General features: G+C 44.2%; 1 protein-coding gene across 2 annotated transcripts in view; it reads left to right on the top strand.

Annotated features, from left to right (window-relative positions):
• Positions 1-18145, top strand: part of ZFAT (zinc finger and AT-hook domain containing) — a 983920-nt gene that overhangs the window by 594062 nt on the left and 371713 nt on the right. The gene's annotated exons all lie outside the window — the stretch shown is intronic.

Here is an 18145-nt window from a genome sequence, read left to right as displayed (position 1 = left end):
GAAATAAACTCCTCATTTATGACAGAATTCAGGAAATATTAGGGTGCAAAGATCCATACATGTAGACTGGGATCCTTTACAGGACCTATGAATATGGAGGAACAGATGCTTCAGGGAATTACCATATGAATCCACAGCATGAACAATGCTATACAATAAACGCGATTTATGATGATTATGTCATTTTTGTGGAAACAAAACCTGCAGCAAATGGGCTAGAATAGCACTATTCAAACACTTCAGAAATGCAAAGCTTCCCCAGTGTTAGTCCTTGGAAGGCTGACCTTTTTGCAATGTAAATACACTCTTCGAGGATAAAAGACATAAAATATAGCCCCAAGTCTCTCAATTTGCGCTGAGAGTCCCAGCTAAGATTAATCAATGTTCCTGTAAATTGAATTTCAGTGACAGGCAGGGAAATGTTTAAACTTAAGTGTAAGGAAGGCTGCAAGTTACCTGCAGTAGGTGCTACCTAGCAAATAAACAGCCTACAGCAGGCTTTCTCCCAAGTGTTCTGGCAACCATGCTGCTTTTGACCTTCCTAAAGAGCTCTGCCCAAAGAAACTGAAAAACTCTGTCACAAGAAGAAATCCTTCTTCTCCATCCTCCTCTATAGGTTTGCATTCTATCCAGGCTCTTGGGATAGAAAGCAAATGGATCTCAATCCTGCTCAGCACCTGCAAGCGTGTCCTACCATCTCTCATAGCATGGAGCATCCTACCAAGGCCAACTGTGCCAGAACAATTAATTTCTGTGGACACTGCATAGTGCACTGGAAATGATACCATAATACTAAGTCCTGGCTTTTTGTCCTCCTTGAAAAAACTCCAAGAGACTTCAAGAGAATTTGGTTCTCTGTAGCGAGACAAGGATGCAATATCTCATCCAGCTTTTTGTGAATTATACATTAAAAAGATAAATTCCTAGAATATATTTCAAAACCTAGGAGCCTGGAGCACCTCCCCTATGAAGACAGGCTGAGAAAGTTGGGGCTGTTCAGCCTAGAGAAGAGAAGGCTGTGTGGAGACCTCATAGCAGCCTTCCAGTATCTGAAGGGGGCCTATAGGGATGCAGGGGAGGAACTCTTCATTAGGGACTGTAGTGACAGGACAAGGGATAATGGGTTAAAACTTAAACAGGGGAAGTTTATATTAGATATAAGGAAGAAGTTCTTTACTGTGAGGGTGGTGAGGCACTGGAATAGGTTGCCCAGGGAGGTTGTGAATGCTCCATCCCTGGCAGTGTTCAAGGCCAGGTTGGACAGGGCTTGGAGCAACCTGGTCTAGTGGAAGTTGTCCTTGCCCGTGGCAGGTGGTTGGAACTGGATGATCTTAAAGTCCTGTGCAACACAAACTATACTATGATTCCTTTCAGGTGTATAATTTTCTATCAGACCTCACTGAATTTATTCACCAAGACCAATCCTTTGCATTTCAGTGCAATGTTTTCTTCAGGCTCCAGCTCCTCCCACCCAGGGACTCTGTCTCAGGGGTTTTCCCATTAAATGCAGATTGGGCCTCACCTGTTGAGGGTTGGGCTGCTCCCTGCAGGATCCCAAATGCATGCCTGAAATACTTTTTGGGTGGATCAAACCTATCCCGGGGTCTAGTCCTGCTTGAATATGAAAAGGATTCCAGTGTTATCTGATATGGTATCTGTAAGGTATTGGCCTATGCTCTCGTCTCATACCTCACCCGGGATGTCCTACTCTTTGGGAGCAGCCATGTTACAGAGGGCAGTACCTTCCCATGAATCCCATAGGGGTGGGATGTGTCCACTAGCACAGACTCCTAATCCAGCCTACCACAAACAGTCTACCAAGGTGTTATTAAGGTTAGTCCCATCCCACAAGGACATGGCATTAAATATTAAGTGTTGTTAATTAGTAAAATATAATTTCAATAATATCTTTCTTTGTAGTGTATAGGAGAAATATGGGGGGGGAATAGTGGGGTTGAGAGGAGTGTGTGTATATGGGTATGCATGTTGTGGGAAGTCTGCATGTACTGCATACCTGCTGAAGACCTCAGGTACTGTGTTGTTGTGATTACAACCCAGTGATAAACCTCTGAGGAGTCATTGTTCATGGGAAAATGCAGACGCAAATGAATACTAAGTTTATCTTAGGAAAGAATCTGTGATTTCAGACAGAAGTGCCAAGAGAAAAGACCACCTTAAACATCAAATCAAAAGGTTTTCTACAATGACAAAATGAGGATTCCAAGTTCTAAATGGCATTTTTTTTCATGATTCAGAGTTGCTTGGTGGAGCTGGGGTTGCTTTGTGCAGCAGCTGGGCAGGAAGCAGCCCTCAAAGATCAAGAGACCCAGGTCTCCCGAGATCCAGGGACCATTTCCTCTGCTGAATTTTAGCCAGTTACTGATCACTGAGACTTTAGCAGAAACTTTCCAGCCTGGGAGACCTCTGGGTAGAAAATGTGTTAAAAGGAAGAGGAAGGGAATAATTTTGCAGACTGTTAGTGTAGAAGAAGCATGAGCGAACAGGCAATTGGTGTGGAGCCAGAGGAGCATCAGAGATGGGACTGCCACTGGTATCATGGTAAGGTCCTGTTTCAGCTTGCCCTGCCCTAACAGGAGCATAAAGATAGGGTGAAGGAGGGCAGAAAAGGGCAGGGATCAGTAAACAGAGATCAGCCCTGCAGCTGTATTTAAAGGATGCTGGAACACCAAAACTAGACTGTGAGACAAGGACTGTAACAGGGAATGTCATTTATCAGGTTAGTTGACACAGCTGGAAAAGGCAGAAGGTGTTTCTGGACTGCAAACACACTGCAAACCCTTTCCCAGGTTGGTATGCTTTACCTAGCTGCAGCAGGTAGAAGTATAACCTCTTCACACAGACTTTGTCTCACTCATATTTGAAGACCTACATGGATGTCCTACCACTCCTGAAATGACACTGATGTCAGAAGCCACAGAAACTCCAGTGAACACTGCAGCATGGCCTCACGTGAAGGCTTCAGCTGGTTTGTTTGCTTCCCACAATTCTTTTAATTCCTTCCTTCCTTCTTTCCTTCCTTGAGTCCATCTATCCTTCCATCCTTCTCTCTCTTTCTGCCTGCCTGTATTTCTGTCTTGCTTTCTGTCTGTCCTTGCATCCTTCTTTCCATCTTGGTATTTTTCTAAACTCTAAAATACACCTGAAAAATCAAATGGCAGAGGCACACTTTAAAAACAAAAGCATCTTCCTCACCCTATGCCTTTGTGGGAAACAAAGCAAACAGGGTAATCCTCAGGGACTCAATGGTGACCCATCCACCTGCCATTAGTGCAAGTGATCGGTCCCCTTCTGCAATGCAAAACCTTAGTTATCTGTGGCTGCAGCTTTGCTGTCCCAGCTTAAGGGTGTCAAACAACCAAACAATCAGTCTAGTAAGTAAAACTTGTGACTTGCTTTCTCCTACTCACACTTACCCGCGCCAGCACAGGGTATAATAATGTGCATTGTTTTGGTTAAAAATAACATGGGGGAAGTAAAACTTCCCCTTAACTGAGTCAGCCTGAGGCAGATCCTTTAAAGAATGGTGAATCCTGTTACAGGACATTTCAGCTTCTGAGAAATGCCCTGCAAGGTCTCAATAAATGTGTGTCTGCTCCCAACAGGCCTCTCAGCAAAGGGCAGTGGGCAGATCCAGTGGCTGTCTAAGGTTTCAAAACACCAGTGTCCTTCAGGAAAGTTATCTTTGGTCAGACAATGGAGCCCTTGGGGGCAGTGCTGCCCCAGAAACGGTGCAGCCGAGCAGTTTGGTTGGGTAAGTGATGTGGGCTGGTATTTGTTTGCATTGTGGTAGGGACACTGATTGATGCAAACCTGGCTTCTGCTCAGATTGGAGTCCATCTGACCTTGTTTCCTCCCTCATCCATTCCCAGCTCGGGTCCTGGGGTGACAGGTCCAAGTTGCAGCTGAGCTGTGGCATTTTAACTCCATTATAAAGCTTTATTTTTCTGCTATCTTGTTCATTCCTCTCAGTGTTGCAGTTGCACAACCCTGTGTGTTTCATCACTGAACGACATACTCCTTGAACATACCTCTGGGCAATAACCTGGGCAGTTATGATTATGGCCACTATTAAAATGTAAAGGAGAGATAAACACATCAAAGTGACAAAGGGACAGGATGGCAGAGGAACACAAATGGCTGAGTAGTTACCATGTACTTCTGGATAGGTCTTATTTGAAGTCAGAATGTCATGTTTGCATTCTGAACTCTCATAAACACCTGCTAAGCAGAAAGCAATGTACAATAAAGCAGTGCTTAACTTCAGGATGCTGTTGACATATTCCCAGGCAAATTTCATCAAGTGGGAGCTCCCTCAGCACAGCTGTCTATGCCAAGTGATCACGAGAATGTAATCAATAACTGATTTTCAGGGGGTTTTAAGAAGAAACTATGAATCACCACTGATCTTTGCTCAAGCACATGACTGCTCTGAATAAACACATGCAAGAAAGTGCATCCAAGTGTGCTATCAAACAGTGTCTCCTGAATAGTAGCAGGAACAGTCATTTGTATTAGTTTGTCTCCTGCTTGGTATCAAGGCAACAGCCCTAATTTTGTGCAAGGCAAATTCAGCAGACATTGGTCACAAAAGGAGGAGGCTCAAGGCTGTAGTTAGTACTGTCTCCTTGCCCTGGTTTTGGCTGGGATACTTAGTAGCTGGCATAGTGCTGTGTTTTGCATTTAGAATGAGAGTAACATTGATAACACACTGATATTTCAGTTGTTGCTGAGCAATGCTTACACTAAGTAAAGGACTTTTCAGCCTCTCATGTCCTGCCAGCAAGGAGGTTGGAGGTGCACAAGAAGCTGGGGTAGGAAACAACCAGGACAGTGACCCAAACTGGCCAAAAGTTTATTCCATAACATATAACACCATGCTCAGTGTATGAACTTGGGAGGAAAAAATAGCCAGGGGCTGCTGCTCGTGGGATGGCTGGGCATCATTTGGCGAGTGGTGAGCAATTGCATTGTGCATCACTTGTTCTTCATGTTCTAATTCTTCTATCATTATTATTGACATTATTATTATTTTCTTCCTTTTCTGTCTCATTAAACTGTCTTTACCTCAACCCATGAGCTTTCTCACTTCTACTCTTACAATTCTCTCCCCTATCCTGATGGGGCTGGGGGGAGTGAGTGACTGTGCTGGGCTTAGCTGTGTGCTGAGGTTGAACCATGACATTCCTTCACAGGTTCATTCATCATCTCAGTCAACTTCTATTCCTATGGCACAGGTACTTTTAGTTGTGGCTACAAACACAACCATGACTGGAGCAACCAGAAAGGAGTGGAGAGATACTGTAGAGCCCTTCCCACAGTAACCAACACCAAGTAAAAAAGTGTTTAGCCTTATAAATACTCAAGATAAAAGGAGTACTGCATTGAGCTCTGGGACTCTGACTTAAGAAGGACATGGACCTGTTGGAGTGAATCTAAAGTAGGGCCACAAAGAAGACCAGGGGACTGGAGCACATCTGCTATGGAGACAGGCTGAGAGAGCTGGGCTTGTTCCCCCTGGAGAAGAGAAGGCTCTGGAGATGCCTTAGAGCAGCTTCCAGTGCCTAAAGGGAGCTACAAGAAAGTCAGAGATGGAATTTTTGCAAGGGCACGTAGTGATAGGACCCATAAGCACCTTTTCCCTGTGCTGCACACCTACCAGCCATTCAGTGTCCACATTCCAGTTACCTGAGACCACAGGACAACATGGTCCTCATGAGACTGCCCTGTCCTGATTCGCAAACCCATATGGAAGAAGGTCAGTATGCAGGTTGCTAGGGGAAAACTGGTGATGCATGAGCAAGGCAGGTTGCTGTTTTCCAAATCTTTGTATTTCAGCTAATAATTCTGGCCTTGAAAGGGCACTGGGAATGGTAGTGTTACAGCCCCAAGGGCTGGGGAAGGAATCTCCCACCCTCTCATCTGTAAGACTACAGCGGCTTCTTAAGGCTATCTTGAACGAGCCTCTCTCCAGCCCGTAACACTACAAATTATCTGACACATTGGGCCAAATCTTGCACAATTCAAACACTCAGCATAACTCCTCATGTGAGTGGGAGTCCCCCATCAGCCTTGAGGCCATTACTGAAGCTATTTAAACACTTTCCATTCCCTTCCCTCCTCCTCCTCCTGCCTACCTCTCTGATTTCCAAGCCAAACAATTCCCCCTACCCATGCTACATTAAGATTATATGCAGGAAATCCAACACATTATCCTCAGGATTAAGTAGCATTAGCAGAGAGAATTAACATGTTGCTGTTGTGTTTGTGTCAGGGGCACGTTTATTCTCAGCAGGCACTAAATGTTCTCAGTGATTCCCTGTGCACGGAAGGTAGCATAGCAAAGCCATGCATTTAGAGCCTGTGGAACAGTTTAACTACAGATATATTAAGGAATTTGCCCCAGGAATGTCAACAGATCCAGAAGGGCTTGTGAGCCAAGGCAATTAATTATACCAGAGTTTTCTTGCATGCACATACATATATCCACATACCTGCTCACACCCTTCTGCTTGCACCCATACATAAATACACAACAAAAGCAATATTTCTAAGGTACTAATAATAGTAAAAGCTCTTGCCACAGACGTGAAAACTTCATACTTATTTGGGGTGGGGTGGGAGGTTACTTACTGGTCAAACAAGGAGGTATCCATTCACAATATAATATCAAAGGATGACCTGGTCTTAGCTGCAGTGCATGGCAAGCGTACTTAGAAGTTAATATCGTTAAATACATTTACCAGAACAAAGAACGGCCTGACCTCAGGAAAGAAAAATCAAATCTAATCTTGTCAGGCATTTATTGGAGCCTTTGGTCATCCTCACCCTTCAGTGCAGATTGTTTACTCCCTGTATCTTTGTGCAGCTCTCGGACACTTAAATGTTTTTGCACGTCCTGACAAGTCAGTTTGATCTGTAATCTCTGCCATACTGTCCTTTTAGGATCAGACCACTTCAAAGATACACTCAAAATGCCTCACCTGCATTTTTTTGCATGACCCTTTGTCAAAAAAGGATCAAGAAATATAAACCAGGACTTCCGTAATTGCAGATGCTCAATAACCATTGAGCACCACTCAGTTAATCAGTCTACTGACAAGCTTCCTCACCTGCACTCAGCTGCCCTGCCCAATCAATCAGGTACCTATTCCCCCACATTCATTCAGTTTTGGAGCTATGCTGGCTACCAGCTCGAACTCCAGAGGGTGCTGCTCCATTTTTTGTGTCAGGCAAGGCCCTTTTCACCCTGGGAAGATCAGGCCCTTCTCAAAACCAAAGTAGGGCCACTCCTTATAAAAAGCTGTACTGATTAGGTTGGTGTTCACCAGGGAAGTGGTTGAGTCACCATCCCTGGGGGTATTTAAAAGACCTCTAGATGTGACACTTAGAGACATGGTTTAGTGGTGGATTCAGCAGTGTTAGGTTAAGGGTTAGTCTTTTCCAGCCTAAATGACTCTATGGCTCTATCCAAATTTTCTTCACAATGTCTAGGGTATGAGGGGCTTTCAATCATTTTAGATCAAGGAATTAAAATTTCAGGATATTTGCTCTAATGTTTTTCTATTGAAAAAAGGAGTTAAGATACTTATAGTTCTATTATAAATCTAAAAAAGGAGTTAAAATGCTTATAGTTTTACTATAAATCTTACTATGTATAAGATTTCAGTTCCTGTCCATCTTTAATTTTACTGTTGCCTTTTAGATTCTTACCATGTTTTAATTTTATTTATTTTGTTGTTTGTTTGGTTTTGCTAGAAACTGGACTAGAGAATCCTATGTTTAATAAACTTTAAATTAAACAAAGTAGCTATTAACACAAAATGTACCTGGAACCTAAATCTGCTGTCAAAAAAAAAAAAAAAAAAAACAAAAACAATTATTTTTTATGATGCTTGGAAACAGCTCCTAAAACATTACACATTGCAAATATCAAAGAGCCATTGTTCAGATTGCTTTGCTTTGTTAAAAGTATTAAGAATGTTCTTGTTTATATACAATCTTAGATAAGACACAGGAATGTCTTACTCTGTTTTTGTCTAGTTAAAGGCTTACTATTTTTTCTCTTTTTTAAACTTTACTGAGCTTCTATGCATTGTTGGGTGTTTTTTTATAAGGATGGCATCTAACAAAACCCTCATCTCAAGCATCTGTCCAAATGCCATAGAGTGAGAGTGGGAGGGAAAGGGAATTCTGCACTCCCCGCAAGAAGGAGGGACATTAAAATGTTTCCAAAGGACTCTCAGCAGCCTAACTCCAGCCACATTCAACATGATGTGGCAGGAGATTTCCCTAACAGACCCCTCCCAGGGTGTACTGCCCCATAGGCATCCCTTCTCACCTAGGTCCCATCCAACACTTGGCCTTGCAGCAGCCACAAGCTCAGATGGGTGCTTGAGGTTGGTACCTGGACACACATGTAGGTGTGAGCTGATGGTGCAACTCCAGCACCTCCGCAACAGCTACATGGAGACTTATCCCATGGTCGATAAACAGAATCTCATCTGCCTTTTCCTGAACAATGGGTAGTATTGCACTTGGAAGAACAACTGAAATAGGCTGGGTGGTTTTGAGAGTAAAGTTCAGTTTCCATGCAGAGACACATAAAACCTTCACACCTCCTTGCTGCAAAAAGGCAAAACAGTCCAACTTCTGTCAGCCTCATTCAGGCAGATTCTGTTTTTTTCTTGGCAGCAGTGATCCAGGCACAGACAAGCATCAGGATCATCACCAGGACTTCTCTTAGTTCTTCAGATTTTATGAAAGAGGTGCTTGGTTGCTTGATGAAATACTTGGAACTCATGCTAACTGGATCCTGGTTTTTAATTTGCGCTGAGGTCAGCCTCACAATCCCAGCCACAGCCCCCAACAATGCTGAAGGATGGCACCCTTTGGCTGGCACAGCATGGTTCTTCACTGTGGACATGCAGACCAAGACCTGGTTGGCTCCACTCTGTTCTCCCCATGTGGGATGCTCAGACTTTTAAAGCCAGAGCAGACAAAGGTGTCCCACACGCCTCTTATAAGGTAGCTGCTAGGTCTCATTATAATATTACAGTCTCATAAAAAGTGCTCAGATTATCTCTCCCTGTATATCATAGGAGGAATCTCAAGGATGAGATAACCTTATTTTGCCCACCTAAATGTGTGATTTATAATGCAAACTAATCTTGTACTCTCCCTCTGCAATCAGTACAGAAAGTAAACACATGGGAGGACAATTCAGCTCCTCTTAGACACACCTTTAAGGATGGGATAGGTGCAGGCAATGCATAGGTGTTCCTGCATTGCCTGCAAAGGACTGATGTGCCTCTTAGCAGAGACAAATTCTGCTTCTAAATCACACAGGATGTGTTCTAAGAGAGACAATTTTCAGCTACTCTTGGTTCTCCCAACTGAGCCATCTCAGCAGTGTATAGGAAAAACATCTGACCCTGTGTCAGCTGTCAACATGACAACTCTCCCACTGCCTCTGCCTTTGAAAGGGCTAAGCCCTCCGCCTTTATGTGAAATTTTGCTGAGTGCATACTTATAGCTGTTATTCATTACACAGATTTTAACTTACCAGATTATTCATTACATAGATTCAACTGCTGCAAACAGTTAATTCTTGGTACTGTTTTGTAAAGGGGGGAGGGTTACAGCTAGCAAAGCTATTTCACCTACAGTAAAAGCCTGACCCCAGGATTGTGCAACCACAGTTGAGGGTGGGTACTGATGCTTTTTAAAACTTAGATGTCCTTTCAGTTTATTGATTATAGACACAAGGGGAAACCACAGTCCAAGTGCTGAAAGAAGCTCAAGGTTACTTTTCTGCATCTGAAGACACATGGAACTTGTGGCGCTTCATGCGTTCCATGTTGTATCTGCTGTCTCATTTAATCTTTTGCTCAGAAGGGGCTCAGTGGCATTTCAAACCTATGCTTTGTCAAGAACCACAGTGTGGGCAACTCCTTGCTTTAAAACAGAGTGCTTGACACTATGATTCATTGATTTGGTAGTCTTTCATCCACTATTTGGCTATTTTATATTTTAGGATCTATGGAGCGCATCCTTTTGGGAGGCTGATTCAGTGTGTCAGGATGCTCATGTTGTGTCCCAGTGTTCCAGTTCATTTCCTCCCAGAAATCTGATACTCTGCAACTCTTCTTCACCGTAAACACTCAGCATGTAGCAGGAAGGTAGAACAGAACAATGGGATTTTGACACTTTGCAAGTAAAACTATGAAGTTCAAGAGGCTTTTTTCATCTTTTAATGAAAAGGTAATTTAAATCACTTTTTGCCAACAAAAATAATTGCAAACCTGTAGGGAGGATTAGGATAAAAGTAAGCATCTGGTCTACCTCGACTTCAGCAAAGCGTTTGACACGGTCTCCCACAGCATCCTTGCAGCTAAATTGAGGAAGTGTGGTCTGGATGATCAGGTAGTGAGGTGGACTGTGAACTGGCTGAAGGAGAGAAGCCAGAGAGTTGTAGTCTATGGGGCGGAGTCTAGTTGGAGGCCTGTATCTAGTGGAGTGCCTCAAGGGTCGGTACTGGGACCAGTATTATTTAATATATTCATCAACGATTTAGATGAGGGAATTGAGTGTACTATCAGCAAGTTTGCTGATGACACTAAGCTGGGAGGGGTGGCCGACACGCCAGAAGGCTGTGCTGCCATCCAGAGGGACCTGGACAGGCTGGAGAGCTGGGCGGGGAATAACTTGATGAAATTTAACAAGGGAAAGTGTAGAGTCCTGCATCTGGGCAGGAACAACCCCAGGTTCCAGTATAGGCTGGGGAACGACCTGTTAGAGAGCAGTGTAGGGGAGAGGGACCTGGGGGTCCTGGTGGACGACAGGGTGACCATGAGCCGACACTGTGCCCTTGTGGCCAAGAAGGCCAATGGCATCCTGGGGTGTATTAGAAGGGGGGTGGTTAGTAGGTCGAGAGAGGTCCTCCTTCCCCTCTACTCTGCCCTGGTGAGACCTCATCTGGAATACTGTGTCCAGTTCTGGGCCCCTCAGTTTAAGAAGGACAGGGACCTACTGGAGAGAGTCCAGCGCAGGGCAACTAAGATGATTAAGGGAGTGGAGCATCTCCCTTATGAGGAAAGACTGAGGGAGCTGGGTCTCTATAGTTTGGAAAAGAGGAGATTGAGGGGTGACCTTATTAGTGTATATAAATATATAAAGGGGAGTGTCACGAGGATGGAGCCAGGCTCTTCTCAGTGGCAAACAATGAAAGGACAAGGGGTAATGGGTACAAATTGGAGCACAAGAGGTTCCACTTAAACCTGAGAAGAAACTTCTTCTCAGTGAGGGTGACGGAACACTGGAACAGGCTGCCCAGGGAGGTTGTGGAATCTCCTTCTTTGGAGACATTCAAAACCCGCCTGGACACGTTCCTGTGTAACCTTATCTAGGTGTTCCTGCTCCGGCAGGGGGATTGGACTAGATGATCTTTTGAGGTCCCTTCCAATCTCTAACATACTGTGATACTGTGATACTGTGATCTCAGATTCCTTGTGGCCTGGCTAAAACAAATCTTCATTATAAACAGTATGAGGAGCAAATTCAAAAAGAAACAATTACGTATTTGTGCCTCATGTAACAGATTGATTTGAGTGAATGTGTCCAAGTCATGAGGTTGCTGCGCAGGAGCTGGGCTTCTGGTCAGTGCAGGTCACTGGCTTGCTCCAGTCCCTCTCCTGGATATGTTCTGATAGCTGAGTTAAGTTCAAACATGGAGACCTTTAAAAAGCATAAAAACAATGATCTCCTAATGCTTCAAGTCCTGTTGCATGTCATTTATTGGCTGTTTGAACCTTGCAATTTCTGCTTCTACTACAGAGAGAACTTGCCTGGAATCAGCTATTTTTTGGGTTTATCCTTGTTTATTTTTAATGGACAAACAACCATTTGACCCTCTAAACACAAGAAAACACAACCCAATCGCTTCCTCAGGGATCCCCTCACCCAGCAGCCTTTGTGGCAGAGAAAATCTGCATCTCTCAGATGAGCATCACACTGAGCATCACGCATCCAGGCTTCAGCCAGCAGCATCCTGGATCCATACAGCACAGCAAAACACCATCAGAAATTGTCAGCACAGATTTACATGACATTTCAATGTTACGCGAGAGTCACCCTCCCATACCCTGATTTTGACAACTGAAGGGCTGAAGTAAAGAGCCAGCACACCTGAGCTGGTGTCAGACTACATGTGGCTTGCATCCAAGCACATCAAGAAGCATCTCCATGCTCCCCAGCACTTCAAGGTTAGGGCAGATCTAAAATACAAATATTTGCTGATTTCGCTGTATTGATCTAGAGTAGGAAAGAATTATAATACAAACTAAAATAGCAGTATCTCCTGCAAAACTCTACATGGAGAGGCAAAGTATGCATGCATTTGTACATATTATTATATTATATTATATTATATTATATTATATTATATTATATTTTTATAGCTGACCAATCGGGAGAAAATTTGATCAAATGCTTTTGTCAACATCATCTGTGTCTTCACTAGCTAAAGGAACCAAATTCCTGTGTATCAGGTAGTCCTCTTGACTTTCTTGGAATCACCAAATATCTCAAAAGCACAAGGCTTAAAGTTGCATCTGTGTGTCTTTGCAGTCACAGATGATGTGGCTTTTTAAGTGGAAAGTGATTATTCTTTGGATCCTGATTAACTGTGCTGTAAGCAAATATAATGGATTTGTTTTTACCCCCCTGGTGCAGTGATTGAAACAATATCGACCGGACACTATTGACACCAGTATTTTTCCCTGTGGTGACTGAAACATGAGGTCAACATTTGTTCTTTGTATTATTATTAGTTCTGCATAGACAGTGTATTTTGTACTAGTTTGACATCCCTGAAAGTTGTAATAAGGTGGATAATTGTCTAGGGACGGCACAGATTCAACATGCCAGCAGCAACCATCCCTGCCCATGCATCTCTGGTTTACCAGATGGATCCACTGTCTTCATTGCGCCCTCACATAAATATAAAATGAATGCTTGACTAGCTTGAACAGCACTGGTAATAAACAGCACTCTCTGTGTCACGTTGCTCTTTATGCCTTTCTTTGCTCAAATGAGTTTTTGTTAGCTTAGACCTCGCTATCCTGCTTTCAGCAGCACTGCTGTAATCATCTGTGAAAGAGCTTAAGTGGACCGCCAGTCTCAATCTTCAGAGATATCCTCAGGCTGATCATAAATGTGCTATTTTAGGACAGATACAATGTAATCCTGACAAGCAGATCCTGCCCCCAAATTTATCTCTATTTTCTATCATATTTGTTTTAATAATGTCAGGAAAATTGCTCTTTGGGATTCCAGGATTGAAAGTGAAGCATTTTGCTACTTAAGAAGACAAAAACATTGGATTTTTTCAAGGAAAGCCATGTGGAGAGGGAGGGAAAAAAAGAGGTTTTATGGAACCTATTCACTGGAAAAAATGCAGTTAGCTTTACTAATAATAATACCTCAACACACATATGATCCCTTTTCAGGAACCAGCCCTGAGGGGAGTGGAAAGAGAGCAGGGGCACAATTAGACCTCCCCTCCCTTACAGGGAACATTTCTGGGTGACGGCAGGTTTGCAATGCCCCAACAGGTCTTGCTGTCACTCAGAGCACCAGCTACTTTCTCCTAAGCATACAGATACCCAGTCATTGCCACTTTTAATGACAATTTGGCAAGAGGAGCTTGGTAGAGAATTAGAGAGACTGAATCGTTCTGTTTACTCACAACTTATTGAGCAGCCTCCTGCCAGCCCTGGATGAGCTGGCCATCCATGCCATCACAACAGAAACTGTGTTTGCAGTGGCCACAGGTCTGCTTTCACTCATGTCTTTGGCCAGAGCATCTCTGGACACCTTCCAACATTAGTGGAGGGGTGCTCTGCTTGGCATTCCAATATGGTGCCTGCTCCTTCTTTATCCTGAGCATCAGTCCTCCCTTACTCTTTTCTGTAGTTGTCCCTTGTAATCAAGCTTTTCTCAGCCTTGGTTACCATGCAGAAGCGATTGATGGAAGGTGCCAAAGGTCCTAATGTGGCATGTGGGACAGAGAGCCACATGTCAAGGCATGTGAGTGAAGAGCTGGCTCATGCAATAGGCTTGGTTGGAAGGGATGGGTCTCACCTACAGCGCACTGCCCTGGTCTTTCCCTAGCTTGAAGAGATAACACCCTGCATGTGACCTCTGACCATCTCCCTGATTAGTCAGGCACAGAATCATAGCATCATAGAATAGTTAGGGTTGGAAAGGACCTTAAGATCATCAAGTTCCAACCCCCCTGCCATGGGCAGGGACACCTCACACTAAACCGTATCACCCAAGGATCTGTCCAACCTGGCCGTGAACACCGCCAGGGATGGAGTATTCACAACCTCCCTGGACAACCTATTCCAGTGCCTCACCACCCTAACAGGAAAGAATTCCCTCCTTATATCCAACCTAAAATTCCCCTGTTTAAGTTTTAACCCGTTACCCCTTGTCCTGTCACTACAGTCCCTAATGAAGAGTCCCTCCCCAGCATCCCTATAGGCCCCCTTCAGATACTGGAAGGCTGCTCTGAGGTCTCCACACAGCCTTCTCTTCTCCAGGCTGAACAGCCCTAACTTTCTCAGCCTGTCTTCATACGGGAAGTGCTCCAGTTCATCCTCGTGGCCCTCCTCTGGACTTGTTCCAACAGTTCCATGTCCTTTTATGTTGAGGACACCAGAACTGCACACAATACTCCAAGTGAGGTCTCATGAGATCAGAGTAGAGGGGCAGAATCATCTCCTTCAACCTGCTGGTCACGCTCCTTTTGATGCAACCCAGGATACAGTTGGCTTTCTGGGCTGCAAGTGCACACTGAAGCCAGCTCATGTTCATTTTCTCATCGAGCAGCACCCCCAAGTCTTTCTCCACAGGGCTGCTCTGAATCTCTTCTCTGCCCAGCCTGTAGCTGTGCCTGGGATTGCTCCGACCCAGGTGTAGGACCTTGCAGTTGGCATGGTTAAACTTCATGAGGTTGGCATCAGCCCACCTCACAAGTGTGTCAAGGTCCCTCTGGATGGCATTCCTTTCCTCCAGCGTATCAACCGAACCACACAGCTTGGTGTCATCGGCAAACTTGCTGAGGGCGCACTCAGTCCCACTGTCCATGTCAGTGACAAAGATGTTGAACAAGACCGGTCCCAACACCAGTCCTTGAGGAACACCAGTCGTTACTGGTCTCCAGCTGGACATTGAGCCATTGACCACAACTCTTTGCATGTGGCCATCCAGACAGTTCTTTATCCACTGAGTGGTATTACTCCCTGGGGTGGCTGAGGACCCGATTACAGACCCCATTAGCTTGGCACATGGGATAAAAGGATGGGAACAAGGTACAGTGCTGCGGTGCATGGTGGAACATGGGACATGGGAACATGTAAGGGAGAAGCCTATAGTCTTTGCCCAGGATGTGAGATTTGAACATTTTGATGGAGTATGGGAGAGACTTGAGGACCACCAACATGTAAGTGCTATTAAAGCACAGAACATCTGCTGGCAAAACTCCATGTGCTCAGTCTTATTTTTACAATGTGCATTTTGCACAGACACAGACAATCACTAACAAACCACAGCTGCCTTTTAGACTGACAACCTACTGGTCTGTGGCTCTGGAGGAGTCTTTATTATTATCTGTTCATTTAAAAATGAAGCAGCCCTAGATCGTTTTCTCCTCTTGTGGAGAAACTGTGGTGAAATTGTGGTGAAAATGTGCATTAGCAGGGAGGCCTGCAGGCATGCTGCTTGTAAATGGAAGCATTTTTCCCATACTTAGCAGAATCTGCTTTTCTGCTCTGTTGTATGTACGTGTGAAATGTGAGCACCACGATAGATGTTCAAGATAAGAAATTAAGCCACATGATTAGCTTTGACTGGTTAATAAGTACCTACATGACAAACAGCAAAGTCTGATGGAAAGGATTTTCTTACATGAGAAAAATCAAACCAAACTATAAGTACAGGATGTCAACAATCAGGTGCCAAAATGAATTGTCATTCCTTCTGCTTCAGCTTCCCAAGTAAAATTAAGCAGCTGGTGTGCCGGGTGATCAGACCCTGCAGAGCAGACATTTCCATCAAACTGCATGGAAACAGTGATGGTTTGAGCTGGGATTGCTTCAGTTTTTCACACTGACCTGCCATTTTGGCTCTAAACCTTTCTTTCCAATTACTGGGAGCGCTGCTAAATTTCAGGGCATTTGGCTGCAATTTTCCATGTTGATTCCATGCCTTAAATGAGTCTGAACTTTTTTAATCTTAAGACATTTTGTTTGTTTTTCTTGTGGTTTAAGGTTGGCTTTGAGCTTCTTGTAGAAGTCTTCAGCCAAAATTATTCCCAAAGGCCTCAGAAAGGGAAGGAAGGAAAGGAACAGAAAGAGAAACAGGGAGGGATAGGGCTGCCACCCACAGAAAGAGAAGAAACTACCAAAACCCCCCCAGAATAAGAAAGATGATCACAGTGAAGGGAAGGACATGGTACAAGAGGAAGCCAAGAAGAAACGTGGCATGGGTGAGACAAAGAAGCAGGGGATCCTCCATCTCTTCTGGACTGACAAGGAAGATGAGGCTCATGAGGAACAGAAATGACCTTTCCTATGTCTTTTGGACAAATCAATAGCCAGTTGCAACATTCCCTTAGAGCAAAGAACGCATTAACAGTTAGGAAATAAAGCTAACCTACTTACATTGAGAGGCAAAGGAACGTGCCTACAGAGAAAAGGAGAATATGGGAATAGTAAAACCTTCATTGTCTGCTCCAGCATGGATGTGTAATTTGATCTTGAGAAAGCCATCTGCAAAAAAAAAAAGACCATAACCTAAAAAACCTTCAGTATCTCCCAGGAGGGCTATGGGGTGCCAGTTTTTAGCTACTATCATGTCAGAATCTCTACAATAGCTAAAACAATAATCTTCTCACATTTGTTCTATACATTTCTTGAAGAGAACGCTTTGAAAGCTGCCTGACCCTATGGCCCTCATCACAGCAGCTCTACAATGCCAGTTTATCTCAGAGGATTGCTTTTGAATCCTGGTATCTCTGTAGAAGATCTAAAAAGCTGAGGTGGACTCACTGAAACCCTCTCATGGTACCCTTATTACAGAGCACCCATTCCTGATGAGAAAACTTTGCCATCATGTGCAAAGCACTTCTTATCCTGCAGGAATGAAACCTGCTGCAGCACAGAGGTCTGCAGTAACACTGGAGCCCCTTTTGTTGGACCCGTGTGGTTTCTGACAGTGGGGCTTGAAGGACTCCACAAGCCCCTTTTCCCTTGCTACAGGGGGATCTAGCAAGCAGCCCTAGTACCCAGGCCAGAAGGACGCACATAGATGGATCAACCTATTCAGGTCTTCTACAGGTGTCCTTCAGCCTTTCCAGCTTTCCAGCAAACCCTGTCACCCCAGACACCACTATAGCTTGGCCAAGTCATAGGTGCTTCATCTTGGGACATGCTAGACTAGTGGGGACACACTGGGGCAGACACAAGCATCCAGACCTGGCATTAAGACACCAGTGGTGTAAAGAAACTTCTCAGGTGCCCTCTGCATGGGAGTTTGCCTGTCCTTCTTCAGAAGACTGCTTTAGTTAAAGCAGTTAAACCATCCTACCCCTCCTTCCCCCATCAAGGGCAGGGTTTGACCCTTCCTTCAAAAGGCATCGCTGGTGGTGAGATTTCCAGCTGAAAGTAGGATTCAGGCTCTTTGTTTAGGAACAGAAATGAAACATGCTTCATTGCACCTCATGAATTCTTTCAGTATAAGCATCTTCAGTTACATGTTTCTGTAGCTGGACATACGTGTCTGTCATCACGGTAAGCAAGAAAAGAATTCCCACCGATGTGAAAGTGTGGTGCTCCCTCTTATCCTGATCTCATTGTTAAATGAACGATCTGCCTTTAAAAGTACTGTGACATTTATTTGTGCCTCTAACAGGGGCTACTTCCACCCCTGTCTCTGTTTACCCTTTATGTAGTAACCTTCTTTTTACGGGCTCTGTTAATTAAGGGGAATAACCTTAATTTCAGTTAGTAAAATTGCTTTGTGTGCATGTGGGTGTGTGAAAATTATACAGTATCATGTTTCA

The sequence above is a fragment of the Neopsephotus bourkii genome, unplaced genomic scaffold, assembly GCF_033783945.1.
Source record: "Neopsephotus bourkii isolate Nb327-2 ecotype Australia unplaced genomic scaffold, CSIRO-AGI_Nbou_v1 NB_1637, whole genome shotgun sequence".
In the NCBI taxonomy this organism is placed as follows: domain Eukaryota; kingdom Metazoa; phylum Chordata; class Aves; order Psittaciformes; family Psittacidae; genus Neopsephotus; species Neopsephotus bourkii.
Note: the sequence above shows the minus strand (reverse complement) of the source record. Positions and strands in the feature narration are given on the sequence as shown.